This window comes from Protopterus annectens, chromosome 9.part0 (genome assembly GCF_019279795.1).
Source record: "Protopterus annectens isolate FY-2018-M chromosome 9.part0, PAN1.0, whole genome shotgun sequence".
Classification (NCBI taxonomy): Eukaryota; Metazoa; Chordata; order Ceratodontiformes; family Protopteridae; genus Protopterus; species Protopterus annectens.
The window spans coordinates 1,053,691,468-1,053,710,320 of NC_056743.1; the positions used below are offsets into that span (position 1 = coordinate 1,053,691,468).

Consider the following 18,853-nt stretch of genomic DNA (forward strand, 5'->3'; position numbering starts at 1 on the left):
GGATGACCTTGTGCAGGTCGTTAATAAATATAGAAAATAGGAGGGGTCCTAAGATACAGTCCTGGGGGACTCCAAGAGTGATAGATAGAAGGGTGGATAGATTATCCTTCCATAGGACTGCCTGTTGCCTACCACTCAGGTATGATTGGAACCATTGGATACCTTGGGTGTCTAAGGAAATGGATTTCAGTATTTGTATAAGTAGTTTATGGTTTACCATGTTGAAGGCCTTGGAAAGGTCTAAAACGATGGCTGAGGAAAGCTTATTATTGTTTCGGTTTTGATTTATGACATTAGTGAAGGAGAGAAGGGCAGTGGAGGTACTATGGTGTGATCTAAACCCATGGTGAGGGTTTGTCAGGAGTTTGTTAATGATAATATGGGGCAGGAGTTGTCTATGGATACATTTTTCCCTAATTTTGGCTAGTGGAGACAGGATAGCTATGGGTCTGTAATTTGAGAGCTCAGTAGAGCTGCCTCCTTTTTCTGGAGTGGGATAACATGGGATATCTTCCAGATGGAGGTGATGGAAGCTTCAGATACGGTTCTATTGATCAAGATGGATACTGGGTAGGCTACAGCATCGGCTGCTTTTTGTAAATACTCTGTAGGGAGTAGATCTGCAGATAGGGTAGTCAGTTTTAATTGTTTAATTAGTTTCCTGATAAATTATGTTGGGACTGGTTGAAAGTAAAAGGTAATTTGGGCACTGGATGTTATAGTAATTGGATTGGATCATAACATATGTTTATAAACCAAATCTTCAAAAAGTTGGAGAACAAGCAATCATTTACATTTTCTTCCTTGACTCAACAATTTTGGTGGGTCAGAAAGAGATGCAAAATAAATAACTGAAGTGTAAAAAAGAAAAAAACAAGAAAATGTTGATTAAGTATAGAGTACATCAGTACAGTTTTGGTGGCAGTAGAACATGACTTTATTACTGGAAACAGTTACAAGACCATGTAGGGAAGTCATAAGAAAGAGAAAGAAAAAGAACCCTCCAAAAAAATAACAATAGGAGGGACAAAGCTACCTTCATAGACACGCATTTCTATAATGCCCATTTATCTTAAACTAGTGAACTGAATAGGACCTTCTCTGAATTTTGTCATGGAGAAAAGAAAATCATTTTATGTGTAGGACAATAATAGATAGTTTTAGCCATGAGTCTCAAATGCTTCCATTTGATTAGCTAGTCTCAACTGAATGAGTATCATTGAATCTGTCACCTGCCAAGCAACTGTGTCATCAAGAAAGGAGAAAAGACAGAGTGACGTCTAAGTGGGAGGGAAAAATGGAACTTCAGTACTTCAAGGGTGGGGAAGGAAGGGAAAGAGGGGCAGCAGTCAGTGTGACTGAGGATGTGAGATGAAGGGCAGCAGAGTGGTGAGATAATAAGGAAGGCCAGGAATGAGCCAATCTGACATTTTAGAGTACGAGGTACAGAGTAACTGTGAACCCGTTTATAGGATCATTGGATAACAGGAAATTGGGAAGTATGAAGCTGACTCTCCAAAACAAACTGAATACAAAAGGAGTTCAGTTTGGTGAGAAATTGTTTGGAGACATCATGGCAGAAATTCCTTTGCTACATACAGTATATAAGTTCAGAGACAGAGGAGACAACTCTTGGGTGACTATAATAGGTTTAATGGCACGGTTTCTGCAGGCTTCAGGACACAGCCATCACCGTTTTGTTTTACAACAGACTCTGTGATTTATTTTCTTGTTTTTTGTTTTACACAGTTTCACTAAGAAAAGTATACAGGTTAAACATTGATTTATAGCTACAGTCTGGGAGGACTAGGCATTTATTTTTAAAACTAGATAGAAATGGCACTTGTAGGACAAAAACTCTGTCTCCTGCATGTATTACATGGTTTTTCTAAGCATATTGCCTTAACAGAGAAGCTAAAATGTTGCTTTTACATCCAAGACTTTCTTGAAATTATTTTGTAATTTACTGTTCTGTAGAACAGATTGTTAATAGGTAAGACGATCTGGCTATCTGGATCTTAAAACTACTGTATAGCGCATGTTTTACTGGGCCGCAGCCCTCCTTCACCTCTTTGTGTATAGCTGCCTTGCAGTTCATGAAACAAAGTGATTACACATAAAAATGCGTTAAATTATATCATATTTAGGTGTTACTACAGACCGAGACCTGACATTAACAATGGTTACAGGATTGTTAAGCACCCCCTTGGCACTGTTAACATCAAGTCAAGTCACTACAAACCGAAAGTGCTAACTAGAAAACAGCAGCAGCATGGCATGAAATGATTCCATTTCAACTCCAGTTACTGCATGCTGACTGCTAAAGTACACTCAGTACTTTGGATACCATCATGATTCACCTCAAGGGCTTCTTCTCTATGTCAATTTCTTGGCATCCATGTCTTCAACACATAATATGCTAGTAACAATCGGTGTAGGCCTCTGCAATCTGTGCCTACAGTGTTCACAGCGTGGAGATGATGTTGCATTTCTTCTCTCACTTTCCATCTTTGCACCATGTGGTTGGATGCATAATGCACTTTACCGCCATTCTTCAAGCTTGTATGACATACACTAGGCTATATAAATCAACTCCCATTTTCTTACAGTCTACTGAATGGAACTGTATCTGGATAAGTAACATACAAAAGCCAGAGCTGTTTGATTTCTTTTTCCTACCACTTCCATTGTATGAATTCAACTACAGGCTGTATAAACCCATTTTTTTATTTTTTTATTTTTCTATTTGGACATCATAAGGAGAGAAAATATTGTGTTAATATTTGCCTGGATAGAATTAATTTATTCTTAACAGAAATCAGCAGTCATCATCATGAGAATGTCACATTACTTGTTATCAAACCACTTTTCAATGATGACATACTCCACAAAACTTAAAAATAATACAGATATACAGGCAGTATCAAACGATGGCAGATTTGTGGTACAAGCAGCATGTCGCATATTCACTTAGTCTGATGAATCTGCATCCAAACAAGAGTGATGTGATGAGCCCACTTTTAACTCAACCCAAGATTTTGCAACCCTAGACCTAGTTATATTAAACTAGTACATGCTTGTCTATATGCAAAACAATATATCATATAAGCCAGCTTGTAAGTTGTATTTTAATAAAAATTGACTTTCTGAAGTAAGCCATTACCAGTATAGTGTAGTGTAGTGTGATATGTAGTAGGGTATGGTATAGTATACTATAGTGCAATATTATATAGCAGTATTCTACACTATGTATGTATACTACAGTAATGTATTTATAGTAATGGAATGTTTTTACAGTAATGGAAATTCTTAAGCATGTATTTGTGTCCACTGGTTTGGTTTGGTTTGACAAAGACCATACCAACATTTACTACTAGGTAACAATAGTCAGTCTTTCTTGAACAAGTGCCTTCTTTTCTTGCAAGTTTCAGTGATTTAATGTCCATGTTTTTGACATGGGATGGTTAACTTATATTGAATCATTGTTTCATCTGTTGGCCACCTTCTGATCAGTGTTAGTAGGTGTTTTCTATAGAGAAATACTAAATACTGTCTGAAATGTGATTGCAGTAGTTGCCTTGTCTAGTTAACCTTTCAAATACTAGTCGTGCATTCTTCTACTTGGGGGAGGGGGGTGTAAGCATCAGGCCATTTGATTTATGGTCCATTGACAATTCATCAATTCTAGTCAGCACTTCCTAAGAGAAGAGGCAATGTAATTACATCCTTTGTGTATGGTAGATCTAGCCCTGACAAGTGAGGCTGTCAGGAAAAATTAATGGCCATTTAGAGCTTACCCAGAGGGTAGAAATGGTTTTGCTAGGGAGTATGTCAACTGAGTAGCTAAGGGCAAAGGAAAAAAAAAAAGTTGCACTTGTTTAGTGCTGGACAGTATATCTAATCTTTGAATCATCCTTAAAAAAACAGGGTCCACTTCCCTGGAGTTATGAAAAAAGCAAGTCTTTTAACAATGAAGAAAGTAAGACTAAGCTCTTACTGCTATAAGATGGGCAAACTGCTGTTATGTTTATATTTATTTGTATTTGTACGTATTGTTATATAATTTGCTTATGTTTATTTAGCTACATTTATATGAAGTATTTTACAAATAAAAGCATTTTTAATGAAATATAGTTAGTTACTATTTTAATATATGTGCCCTGTATCTGTATATTGTGTATAATTTTATGGGATACATTATTTTGTTTGGCAACATATGCTTTCAAGTTGCTCAGTTAATTTATTTTTAAACATTTCTTGACTTTTGTGCTTTTGTGTTCATTCATAAAAGGTTTAAATTTAAGGGACTACTGCTCAGAAAACATAACCTATGACAGTATGAATTGAAATACTGACTTTTAAATAAATAAATAGTGAATTTATGGTAAATAATCTATAAATTACATTTTAGCTTTCTGAAATACTACATTATTAACTTTCACAGGCAGGCTTCCAACAATAAAGACAGTATACGTTTACTTTGTTTTGCATAAGACCTTATTCAGTTATGAGACTGCCTCTTAGCTTTAAGTGGAAACTTTGTTGCCTCACTCAGTCAACAGTGGTTCCATTTTACAAACAATTTTATGTTCAGTAATTCTCTTTCATACAGTATATTATTTCTTTGGCATTAGAGCAAGTTTCCCCTTGAACCAGACTGTTTCCATTAGCTGCCTTCCAGCCTTCTACTGTATTATTACAGGCATCGGGTTTCTGTTTTTCTGGCTTAAACTGCATTTGGTTTCTTTCACTTTTTTTTTTCTTGCTGATAGACTTGACTGCAGAAACTGTATATTTGCTACAGAGAACAGGGTGCTGTCACTTTAAGACTGTGGTACTGTTTGCTACCTATTTGTATTAGCTTTAATTTGATTTATTTAATTTTATATATGCATTACATGATATACTCACACACTGTAATGTGATTCTTTCAGTCTTCCAATGCAAACCTTCATCTTAGGGGCTTAAGGGGCAAAGAAGTAAAGAGCTGCAAAATAAATGCATGCAGATTGGGAAGTGAGCTGAATTTGAACATTTAGTATATTATGAGTAATTCTGGGCCATCTGAAGTGCTGGATTAAGTATGTCTTTCAGTCTTATAAATTTCTGTACTCTATGCAATGTAATAACAAGGTTTCTATACACACATTGTCAACAAATCAATCATTTTGCCTCATGTTTCTTTCCTCACAGCAGGGAAGAAGACAAAGGTTGTATATTCAGTGGTTAGCAGCAAAGGTCCCTGCCTTCTGTATGTGGTATTTAAAACTACTTCCTGTGGTTTTTGTCCCTGTGTCTTTTCTCCACCGAAGACTGTAGTTATAGTAGAATAGCCTCCCCTCTCATAGTTATACTATGTAAATTATTATTATTTTTTGTTCTTCTTTGTTTACAGAAGGTATGCCATTTCACATTTGTCTGAACTGAGTGGTTTAATTAAAAAGTCAAACAGTACAATGTTTTCATGTTTGACTCCTGTGCCTCAGTAATAACTAATAACTGTCATTTTTTGATACTACAGCATGCCTTATGTCTGCTTTGGCTAGCTGCATTTGTGAGGCATTGTGTACTGTCATTATGTGTCTGTGGTGTCTCCCTGTCATATGCCATGAATGTGTTTGTAAGTTCCATGGTGAAAGCACTGCCTACCATGTGAATGTGTGCTCTTCTTCATTTTGTCATGTACGTCAGTCGAACTGTATCTGCAGCTGCATTTCTGCTCCTCTCTGTCCTCCTGTTCATCATGTTCATATGTCACTGTTCCTTATCATTGATATTTGTAACTTAATGAACAGTTTTATACCTAAAATAGATTATTATATTCGGCCATCAGGCTGTGATGGCTCTCCAGGCTGGGACATGCTTTTTGCCAAGTGAATATCTCTACTAACATGATTAGATACTACATTTTGGGCTTCAGTTTCAGTTACCAGAGGATGGGGCATCTGTCTTTGATTCATTTGCCTGTGAGCATTGTCACCCCAGTAATGATTTTTTATGACAATCAAGCACTTGACTTTTATCCAATACGGTACCTTTTCCCCAAGAGTTCATACAGAATGCTTTGCAAGTAGTGCTGTTTTCTTAAATGTGCAGGTTCTACGACATTCTGTGAGTCAAATGTAGTTGGAGCTCACATTTTGGTTTTCCTTTGTTTGTTTGTGTCTTTCGGCTTTTCCCGGTTAGGGGTCGCCACAGCGAAACTCCAGTCCGCTAATGATTGGTAGTGGATTTTTATGTACCAGGTTACCAGCCCTGACTCACAACCTTCAATGTGCATGCCTCCACACAGAAGATGCTCTAGCTAAGAATCGAACAGGATAACGTCTTGCTATGAGGCGACAACGCCACCGCAGCACCACCACCGCAGTACATTTTGGTTTTCCTGTTCCTTAAAATTTCCAGGTTTTAAAATTGCATATTTTCTACTGTTCCTGGTTTAGTTCCACCCTTATACAGTCCAACTTCTCTCATCCCAGGCTTTCTAAACACTAGATAAATGCCTTTCTGTATGCTCTCAGTATGGTTGTTTCTCTTAACTCTGCTGTAGGAGTGAGTTTCTTGACATATACGACATATATACTTCAAGCCCAAAACAGGTTGATTATGATCAGAAATTCAGTCACGATCATCTGTGCTCAATTTGTCACAGGGCTGTTTACTTTGACCCAGGAGTACATAGCTTTTAAGAATTTGTAATTTCCTTATCTTAAATCTAGGCTCCAGTAGCTACAAACATTATTCATACATAAGCTAGGTAGTTGCAGTTTTTTCCCTACCTGACTTATTAACAAGGGACAGACCATGTAAGAATCTAAGATACTCCAGCCAGCAGATGATGAAGATATACCAGTGTCAGTCAAATATATTAATAAAGCCCTCACAGCTAACTTTATCTAAACTAGGGTGAGAAAACTTAATCTCCTGACTATGTTCAAAAGCGTCTTCAATTCCTTCAACAAAGCCTTCTGTATGTACTAGGTGTGGAGGTATTTGTCAGTCATTGCACACCTAGAATATACTTTACTAGGCGCCTACAGCAATTTCTGTGTACCCATTTATATGCTATACCCTAAATGTCCCAGAACATAGTTACATCTACATAATTTGATTAACCTCACTCTGTTCCTAATACAATATAATTCTTTTATTAGAGAGCACTGTTAGTAGTTGACTATGTTGTTGTTTGTCTTTTCGGCTTTTCCTGGTTAGGGGTCGCCACAGCGGAACTCTGGTCAGCTAATGATTGGCAGTCGATTTTTATGGTGCTGAGTTGCCAGCCCAACACCCAACCTTCAGCGAAGGCACACTCATTCATGCATGTCTTTCGGAGGCCACTCGACCGCAGGGAGGACATGCAGACTCCATACAGAAGGCACTCCCTGCACACTAGCTGAGAATCGAACGGGAGAACCTCTTGTTAGTAGTTGACTATATTATTATCAAATGTGTCTTTAATTTCTACTCTGTGTTTTTAATCAGTAAAGTGGATAACTATTGCTGGTATTCCTTTTAAAATTATGCTACTCAAAAAGCTCCATTGATTTGACTATGTGCTGCTGTTAATAAAATTATCCTTAATCAGTTTGTAAGTTGTTTTATTTCTCATTTCTTTTAGTATATTGTCAGGAATTTTTTTTCTGAGATCCCATTTGAAAATGGATGCTGTCCATGAAGGTTAACTTGGCAAATTAAGGGTAAGTAAAAAATAATATACTGCAGTGTGAGATCATTCTTATTTGCAGTAATACTGCATTTTATTACTGCATTTGCTGGTTTTCCTAGTTTTATATTCTCTTCTTTTGAATTTTATGACTTTTTTTTTTTTTAAGATAGGGACTTTCTCCTCATACTTTGCCATTTGCATATGTCCTCATTTACCTATCCCAAGCTTCACATCTGATTTGAATTCAGAAGAAGCTTAGGGCTAAAGCTTAGGGTCATATAAGGCATGAGGTCTGATTGGGGCTGTTAAATACTAGCAAAGATTATCAATTCTCGTCTCGAGCTTAAGCTACTGGCAGGGGAGGAGGCAACTCTATCTCACATTGATAATCAGAAATCCAGTCTTAAGTCTTATAGGTATGAACTACACTTTGCTGATCATGCAAAGTCAAATCTCAAAAATAATGAGATTATCTCAGATTTGTCACAAGATATCAGCTTTGCTTTCATGATGGAAACCTGGCTTGATAAGAGCTAAACTTGTCTTCTGTCTTTGGCCATATGAACTGTTATCTGTGTCAGATATGTTATCTGTGTCAGATGTGGATATAACATAGTTCTGGCTCCAAGCAGATCAAGCATGTCCTTTGGATATATCCTGGCAGTAGGAACACATTGAACATATCTGCTTTTCTACCACTTACCATGTAACATGAAGACATTACTGCAGGAGTTTATAGAATTCCTTGTCAAACCAGTGTTCAACTTTAACTGGTTACTTTTGAGTGACATGTGGACCAGTGATGACCAGTGTTCAACCTTAACTGGTTAGTTTTGAGTGACATGTGGGTCAGTGATGACCAGTGTTCAACCTTAACTGGTTAGTTTTGAGTGACATGTGGGTCAGTGATGCCATTTCTTAACTTACCAAAACATTCTTCAAATTTAGGAGGTATTGTAGTCCATACTTTGTCATTTGGTATTTCATCTTGGAGTGGTCATTCAAGACCCTGAAGGGGAGAAGTTTTCATGATCATACGTCTTTACTTCCATAGCTTGGTTGTACTGCGTTAAGGTCAAAGCCCATTAACATGCAGTTTCCATATTCCCAGAATACATACTGCTTCCAAACCGAGAGTCTAATGACTTCTCAAATGTATTGAGTGCGGCACAGTATCTTGTATTTACACGTAAGCTGTTCCAAGATCTTGATAATGGTTATGTTATACATTTTAGAATCATGAATGCATAATCTTTTCCTTTTGATGATTTACAAGATGGTAACATACTGACGCTTAATAATAACCTAGCTTTTTTTATCATGCAGTAGACATAACCTTCCATGTCACTAAGAATAAGTTATGGAATATAACTTAAGCCTCTTTAGATGTTCTTCATAACCTAAAGTCTGGCATTCTTTGGTGAATTTCCTTTGGATATTTTCCACTAATGTAAGAGTTCCTTTGGAATATGAACAAAATAAGGAGTTATATTCAATAATTTCTCTTTCATTGCTTGTAAACAATTTATTGTGCTATAAGTGTGGCCCTGTTAGCAGTTTTGCAGTTTGGAATCAGGAATATATATATATATATATATATATATATATATATATATATATATATATATATATATATATATATATATTCTTTTCCTTTTGATGATTCACACGATGGTTATCTAGATTCTTCATCCTGCAATGTGTGATATGTCAGAAATAACATTCCACATATTCAATTATGTTATAGAGCATAACTTAAGCTTCTTCAAACATTCTTCATAATGTAAAGTTTGCCATTCAATAAAGTTTTTGCTGAAATTCCTTTGAATATTTTCCAGTAATACAAGATCTCCTTTGGAATATGAGCAAAATAAGGAGTGTTTCTACCCGAGACTCTGCTGAAAATAGGCTCTGTCCCAGTTGGACTTTCCCGGTCAACAAATGTTAAATAAATAAACAATAACTGGTCTTACATAGGTTGTAAATAATTTTTATCTAAAACCTTTCCAGAGCCTATTTTTTAATGAAAGTCCCATGACTTGCATTGCCTTTAAACTGATTGCAGAAACATTATTCGTAAAGTTCAAATTGTGTGATATACAGATACCAAAGTCATAATACTCAGAAATCTTATTAATAATACCTGTGTCCAAGCTAAATGTGTGTTTAGGTTTGGACGGACTGAAATGCAAAATACCACTCTTTTAAGTATTTATATATTTAACCAATTATCTGTTAACCATTTGAATATCTCCACTACATATAAGATGACTTTAATAAAGCCAGTGGCACTAGTTAAAAATGCACCTATTTTATTCTATTGTCATCTGAACATTTGGATACCCAATATGCATTGTTTTTGGTAAAAATGAAAATACAAAATCCAATAGTAATGGGCCTAATATGGACCCTTGGGGGACACCAGAACCAATTGTAGACCAACTGGGAACATGCAAATTCAGTTTAACACTATTCAGCTAACCTTTACCCAAGTAATAACACATGAATTAACATTCTGAGTACCATTTGTGGGGTACAGTCAAAGGCTTTTGATAAGTTCAAAAAGACCACTCAAACAATGATACCATTGCCAAATGCTTCACCAACATTATCATGAAATCATGTTGTTTTTTTTTAATTAAATTCATTTTCTTTTCCTCGTATATAATATCTGATAATCACATTTTGAAGTGTTAACTAATACTGATGTTAGACTAATGTGATGATAATTGGTGATGACACTGCAAGACTTTTTTTTTATATATGAGCAGGCCACCACCTGATATTTTGCAGTCTTGACTTCCTCTGATGTTATAGGACTTACACCATGTAACAGCAACATATCTAATGTCGCTCACAAAACAAGCTCCTCATGGAATGCAGTGCTAACAATACTGAGCATATACAACCCATCCCTAACCTTTCTTTTGTAGGTCAGGTTATTAAACTTTAGTATTCATCTGGAATATTTGTATGTCTTCTCACGCCTTGTTTGAGTCTTATCAGACTATTGTTTGGCAGGGATACGGTATTGAGACGATCCTTGTGAAAGTAATGACTGCACTACTTCTGCTAAGAAATCATGTCAGTGTACCCCATCTTGCTCCTGACTAAGCTCCATATAGCAAGTGACTGCTGATATTCCAGTGAACATAACTTCTGTCCTTCTAAAAATAAAACTTTAATGAGAGTATAGTTGCAGTACCTCTGTATAATCCCCCTCATAGCTCTCAACCTTCCATTTCCAAAATGAGGAACACTCGCCTTCATAATGTGGAACAACTAGGAAGGTCATAGGAGGGTTAAAATATGCTGGTTTTACTCATAAAGAAGATCCTTTAATGAATTAATATAATTAATTTCTATTTACCATGGATTTCACTTAAAAAAATTCCTAACACTGAATGTGTGACAGACTCTTTCAATGTGGAACTTTGAGGAACATGAACTTTTTAAGACCCCAAATGAGGTACGTTCCTCGTAATGAGGTACACTTGAGAGGTATGATCCCCCTTCTTTGAGGTACACCTCTAGCAGTTAGAGCAAAGAATTACGGCTTTGAACTGTCAATATGCTGCTTTTTGCAGACAAGAGTACAGGACTTGATTATTTCTAGCTCCTTTTGATTATTTTGTGATTACGAGCAAGTTACTTAACCAACCAGTCCTCACAGGTCACCCCTGAAAAAGGACAATTGTGTCAGGAGGGCATACCCACTTAGCAATGCATAAATAAAAATACAACAGTATTCTCTGAGATGATGCTGTGTCAGAGTTAGCATACATAATTAGTAGGAGTGTGTGAGTTGTGTAGGGAGAATCTTCTCTGCAAAAGTATATTCAAGGTGTTACAGAATGTTTTGACATTCACTGCATTTTCTATGAAGTCTAATTTCATTTTTCAGTTAGAGACCTTCCTCTCAGTATTTCATAGTGTGATTCAAGGGATCCCAATTAAGTGCCTGCATATCCACTGCCTCTAAGCTTAATATCCTTGAAGGCAGTTTGTGAGACACCCTTGACTGGTAAAAATTCAGTCATCTGAAACTTAGCAGTATGAAAATGTTGAATCTGATCATGCATGCTACCATTACTTTTCTGTAGGCCCTTACCCATCTCGTGCAAAATATCATAATGGAAATATGCTGGTGTTTGTGGCAAAGGTACATAATCTTAGAATTGCACTAAATTATATTTTACCACTTAGTTGTAGCTGCAAAGTCATCTGTCATCGCTGTAACACTACTTGGACTAAGGACCTCATACCACATCAAGACTTGGCTACAGCTATGCATACACTTATTCGGCTACACTACTGTAATATTGTTGACGGCAGAATTCTTGGCAGTGACCTGAAGTACGGTACCTGCAGGAAATACAGAACTCCATAGCCAATATACTAATGGTTGTTACCAGGCAGTAACATGTCATCCCTTACGTTAGCGAATTTATATTAGCTGCTGGTAGAATCAATGGATGCCACAAAGAGTCTGTTGCTAATAAAACTATGTCCACAGGAAAGGAGAATTTTCACTACAATTACTAGTCTATGTAAAAGATAAAAAGGTTCAAATAAAAGTAAAGACCATAGTGTTCTTGTACTTCATCTAAAATTTCCAATATTAAACAGCAGAAAGGAAACAGCAGCACATGTTGAAAACTTCTGATACTTCAGCATCTTACTGCCTTCAAGGATAATCCAATTCTGCTGAACTAATTCATTAGTTATATACTATGAAAAATTACTTAATGGAGAAACAGTTAAAAGCTGAATAGTTTTAGTAGCATCACAAATGAAGAAGACAAACTCAACACTGAATATACTCAATTATTGTGCATGAAGTTTTTAGTAAGTTTATTTGTGATTATTTAAAGGGATTGAGTGCTGATCAAACGTGATTATTTAAAGGGATTGAGTGCTGATCAAACATTTGATTATTTAAAGGGGTTGAGCGCTGATCAAACATGTGATTATTTAAAGGGATTGAGCGCTGATCAAACGTGATTATTTAAAGGGATTGAGCGCTGATCAAACGTGATTATTTAAAAGGATTGAGTGCTGATCAAACGTGATTATTTAAAGGGATTGAGCATTGATCAGACATGATTATTTAAAGGGATTGAGCACTGATCAGACATGTGATTATTTAAAGGGATTGAGTGCTGATCAGACATGTGATTATTTAAAGAGATTGAGCGCTGATCAAACGTGATTATTTAAAGGGATTGAGTGCTGATCAAACATGGCCAATTGCAGGCTCAGCCCAGGTTGCAGAGTACATGACGTAACAAGAAATAGAATGAGCATACCTCTCAACTTCTCAGTGCAGGAAATCTGGACAAAGCCAGAAATAATGGGGGGGAAAGGCCCAAAAACATGGGCAGATATTACATCTTGCTCCTATAAACTTAGAAAGTTGCTAGAATGACAGGTTTTGCATTATTATATATTTTCTGAAGAATATGAAGATTAAAACGCAATGATTTGCCAGAAAAAAAAAAACACATTTTATGAGGAACAGACGAAAAATAAGAGGCAAAAATCTGGACATTCTGGGAAAATATGGGCAGTTGAGAGGTATGAATGAGTGTTGTATTTGCATGACATAACAGAAAACAGTAGGATGTGGATAAAGTGAAATAGGCTCTAGCATTTCAATTTTATATTGTTCTAAATTATACAAATAAATGCTTCTACCTTAACAATAACATTACTATGGCTTCTAAATTATACAAATAAATACTTCCACCTTAACAATAGCATTACTAGTGCTTCTAAATTATACAAATAAATAAATACCACACAGCATGCATCTATAAATCAGTATGCAGATGACACTACCTTAATCTGTGCTGCACAAAACATTCCCACCCTCCTGCAAACAACTCAACTAGCATTCTCTGACGTTGAAAACTACATTACCAAAGCCCAACTTATCCTCAATGCAAAGAAAACTCAGTTTATGATTATAACCAGTTCTAACAAAAACACTAACAGTCAATTCACTATCTACTCCACAAATGCTACTCCAATTGCACCAATGGCACAGGCTAAGCTATTGGGAATAACCATAGACTCCCACCTAAAATTTGATAGTCATCTCAACTTAACTATTAAAAAAGTGCATGCGAAACTGGGATTACTCTACCATATCAAACCATTTCTTACCAACAACACAAGATCAGCCATTGCTCGCTCCCAACTTCTACTCTATGCATCTCCCATTCTGACTAATCTCAACAAAAACTAAACTAAGCAAAATGGAAGCCTGCTATAACAGAATTGCCCGCTTTGCTGCAAATTGCTCATATAGAACTCATCACTGTACTGCTTTGAGACAGCTCCACTGGCTTGAACTTCCCAACCTCCTCACCTACAATCAGCTCTGCCTCTGTCATTCTATCTATTACCTCCCCAATAAGTGTTCTGCCCTCAAAAACCTAGTACAACATCACTCAGCCAAAAGACCTCTTAGATCATCAAGCAAACTACTACTAGAAGTCACCAACAGCTACAATAGCTTTGGAGATGTGCTATATAGTAGTTCGGTGGCTAAAAAATGGAACTCTGTCCCTACTAGCATTCAAAACATATCATCCAAAACCTCCTTTAAAGACCTCATCAGGCAACATCTCAAGCAAAGTTGGTAGTGCCATGATTGCTCCCCAGGCTAGTGAAAGCGGATAACATATACATACTAAATCTAGAGCACTTGATAATAGTTTTCAATCTTACTCACAAACAGTGGCTAATCAACAATGTATGTACTGTACCTGTGTACTATGTATGTATTCTACCTATGTTCAAATTTCAGCTGTACACCACAAATCTGTTAATTACCTTTATTTTTAAAATTAATATTTTTTTGTTTGTTCTCTCCACTGTAACTGTTTATGTGCCACATACCACTGTAAAAACATGTCTCTTATAATTTGTGTGTATACTGATCATGTCTAAATAACTAAATGTGTCTGTAATTTTTCTTTGTGGAGCTTTTCTCCCCAGGCCTCTGCTGAAAATGGGCCTTTTCGGCTCAGTCAGACACCCCCAGTTAACAAATGTAAAATAAAATAAATAATAAATAAATAAAATAAATACTTCTACCTTAACAATAGCATTACTATGGCTTCTAAATTATACAAATAAATATTTCTACCTTAACAATAGCATTACTATGGCTTCTAATTTATACAAATAAATACTTCCACCTTTACAGTGGCATTACTATGGCTTCTAAATTATACAAATAAATACTTCCACCATAACAATAGCATTACTTTGTTTGTTTGTGTCTTTCAGCTTTTCCCGGTTAGGGGTCGCCAAAGTGGAACTCTGGTCCGCTAATGATTGGTAGTGGATTTTTACGTACCAGGTTACCAGCCCTTACACACAACCTTCAACGAAGGCACACCCCATTCACATATGCCTCCACACAGAAGACGCTCTAGCTGAGAATCGAATGGGACAACATCTTGCTATGAGGCGACAACGTTAACGCAGCACCACCACCGCAGTATATAGTATTACTCTGGCTTCTAAATTATACAAATAAATACTTCTACCTTAACAATAGCATTACTATGGCTTCTAAATTATACAAATAAATATTTCCACCATAACAATAGCACTACTACGGCACTCTTTAATTTCATAACCATGATACATCAAAACAGAAATGAGGGACACATAATCTTCTCAGTCTTCCTTGACTCATTGAAGGCATTTGTCACTGTTTCATACACAAAACTGCTACAAAAATTGTCTTCCCTAGGCCTTGATACAACCACGTTTACTTGGTTTGCCAACTACTAGACCTACAGACAAAAAACTTTTAAATGGGAAGAGTATATGTCCTCTCTCTCCTTCCCATAGCAATTTCTGTCCCACAAGGCTCTGCTCTCGGTCCTTTCTTATTCAACATATTTGTGAATGAGCTCACAAATGATGATACTTAATAAGTAAAGTTCATGCAACATGTGGATGACGCTACTTTAAACTGCACTGCTAAAAGTATGGCTACGCTACAACAATGAACCCTGGATATAGCAATATTAAAACATGACTTCCACTAAATCCCCCCAAAATCCAAGCTCATTCTGTTCACACTCAAAGAAAATCCAAGCCTATTCTATTGATCCTCAGAGAACTCTCTACCCAGAAATGCTTCTTCACTTTAACCTCCACAAACAACATAACAATTGAATTAGTAACCAGCACTAAGCTACTAAGTGTAATAAGTGATGGCAACTTGAAATGTGGTCAACAAGTAAAAGATGTAATAATAAAAAAAATCAAAACATTGGCACCCTATACGAGATAAAACCTTATCTAACAGTTACTGCTGGAAAATTCATTGTTTCACTTTCCTACTTACAACTCTCCTCTATGGCTCTGCACCTCCCTGGTTAAACTGCTATTAATATAGCTATTTGAATGTGTACCATAACCCTTTACTTCACAAAACTTATTTTACTATGATCACAACTATGTCTTACTCTATCATCATACCTCATCTCCTTTATCTTTCTTGTGTCTCCTCCCCTCCTTCCTGTTATTGGGCTGCTGTAACTCTTTATCTTAAACAAATTCATATACAATCCTTGTAATGGTATATTTAATCAAAACTGTTTTTAAATGATGTAACTGAAGTCAATTATGCCTGAATAATGGAACTTCTGTTCATGAATTCATCTGAATGCAAATGATGAAACAAAGCAAATAATGTCCATGATGTCTGTACAATAGAGCTTTTTCTCCTGTGGTCATGTTGTGAAAAAGGGGACCAAACCACAGCAAACCAAAGAAGCACCAACTGGATAACCACAAAAAGGTGCAGATGGTAGAATTATGCTCCAACAAGAACTTTAATAAAATGATAAGCACTTTTGTTAAGTAAAATACAAAACTTCATCAGATCAACCACAAAATTCCCATAATCCCAATTTATTTACAACAGGATAATCACATGACACTTCCAAAGAGAAAATTTTAACGGAACAGAGGAAACAAACACATAACACATAGATCCCACAAAACAACCCACGTGCGTCTTAAAAATAAAATACTAGTATGTATCATGAAAAGGGCACTGCTCAGTCAGACTATCTCAGTAACAAAATGCCAGTGAATAAAATAAATAATAAATGCAGCCCCATTCTCATTATTCTTAATGCAATCCAGACCAGTCTTTTTCAGCGTGCTACAACAATGTTGCCATAACTGCTGCTGTTACATACAAATCTCACCATTATGTAGCACTAAAGCAGGTACACAGGCTAGAACTGTCTCACTCCCTGACTGTACGAAACTAAAACTGCACCATCGGTTATTACTGACAACCACCAGCTTCAAAGCATGTAAATAAACTGCAATATAGTTACTCCACAAAATATTTATTGTTTTAACACCAGACACTTTAAAAACCACAGTGTTTTCATCCACAGACTGCCAGAACTTCATCAGAATAAAATTAGATAGATCTATATAAATATATATATATATATATATATATATATATATATATATATATATATGTATGTATAGTTAAACTAATTGAACAACTGCTAATAATAAGCTAATAAAACAGTTAACTATTTAATTACCTAAAGTAAAACATATTCACATTCAATTTATAAATAAATACACTCTAAAAATCAAAGAGTATATGCAGTTCTTTAAAAATATTAAAAATGCATTATTTAATAAATACCAATAATGATATGTACATAGCACATAGAATGAGTATCCCTATTAATAAGAAAACCTCTCTAGGTATTATTGAAGTGTTCTTATTACAGTAAATTCTAATATATATATATATATATATCTATATATATCTATATATATATATATATATATATATATATATATATATATATGTATGTGTGTATATATATATATATATATATATATATATATATATATATATATATATATATATATATATAGGTTTACTTGAAAATAACGAAAAATCACTTACCCAAATCTCTAAAGACTAAGATGACTTTGCTGAAACCCCAATTTAACAAACACTTGGATCACCGATTTAAAAAGTCCGGGATAGTAACCATGTGTTCGGCACCACAAAAATATATATTAATCAGGCACTGAAAGAACAATAAAAAGTGCACAAATGAAGAAAGTACAGAATAATAAAAATGTATATTTATACATATATATATATATATATATATATATATATATATATATATATATATATTATATGTACATATTAAACACGTACAATCTAGCAGCATTAAGTTTTAAGACCAGAGCTATAGATATGTAATCAGTTCCATGTACTCAATGTTCAGTTCCCAGGGTACATCACTTGGGTCCACAGGTACAACTTCTATAACAAAAACCTCAAATCTTTGTTTCCTACATATCTTGGTATGCTTATATAATGCATTAGTTTCTGAGTGTCATATACATGTTCATAAATTCTTTTTCTTAAAAAACATTCTGTATCCCTATATAGAATGAAGGGCATTCACAAAGACCCCTGACTATATAACAACTATGTCCTGCAGATAACCATATTCACAAACCTGAAAAAAATGTCCTAGCCTAACTCAAGTCCATCACCAATACTCACCAAATAGGCCTCTTCGCTCAGTAGAAGAGACACTACTCCTAATACCTAAATCAAACAGTTGTAGTGGTGACTATTTCTTTTCCATCTGTATCACTAAAATCTGGAATTCCATCCTCCTTGCCCTTACACAAATACCTGATGTGAAATCTTTAAAGTAATTAAAACAACCCTAATGAACACATGACTGTGTTCCTTCTCAGCTCATGGCTAAACAAAAATTTCCAGTCCATCCATCCACACTGTGTAGTTTAATCTATGTTATCCGTTATCATATTTAAGAAAATTATACCTACATATTGTATCAAGAGACTCTGTCTCTGTTATTCTTTTGGGTCTATATTACATGATCGAAGTTTTACTACTTCGAATCAGTAAACATCGAACTTTACTGATCGAAGTAGTAAAATATCGAATCAGGAATAAAACAGTTTTTTAAAACAAAATAAATAAAACACCCACACCCCCCACATGGGGGGCTTTGCCCCCAACATCCCCGTTACTTAAATATACCAACTGCCAGATTGCACTTGTGATACAGTACGGAAATGGAAGCTGTCTGTTTCATACACTGTAGTGCGATCTCGGAGTTG

The 18,853-nt window shown here is 35.6% G+C and overlaps 1 protein-coding gene across 2 annotated transcripts in view; it reads right to left on the reverse strand.

Moving 5' to 3' along the window:
- The window catches only part of RARG (retinoic acid receptor gamma), a 1,508,256-nt gene that overhangs the window by 1,208,989 nt on the left and 280,414 nt on the right, over nucleotides 1-18,853 (reverse strand). Inside the window, exon 2 of one of the 2 annotated variants that reach the window (XM_044083858.1) lies at nucleotides 17,646-17,772. The exons of the other annotated variant lie outside the window; for it this stretch is intronic. The gene's annotated coding sequence lies outside the window, so the exon portion shown is untranslated. The remainder of the gene's footprint in view (nucleotides 1-17,645; nucleotides 17,773-18,853) is intronic. 2 annotated transcript variants of the gene reach the window in all.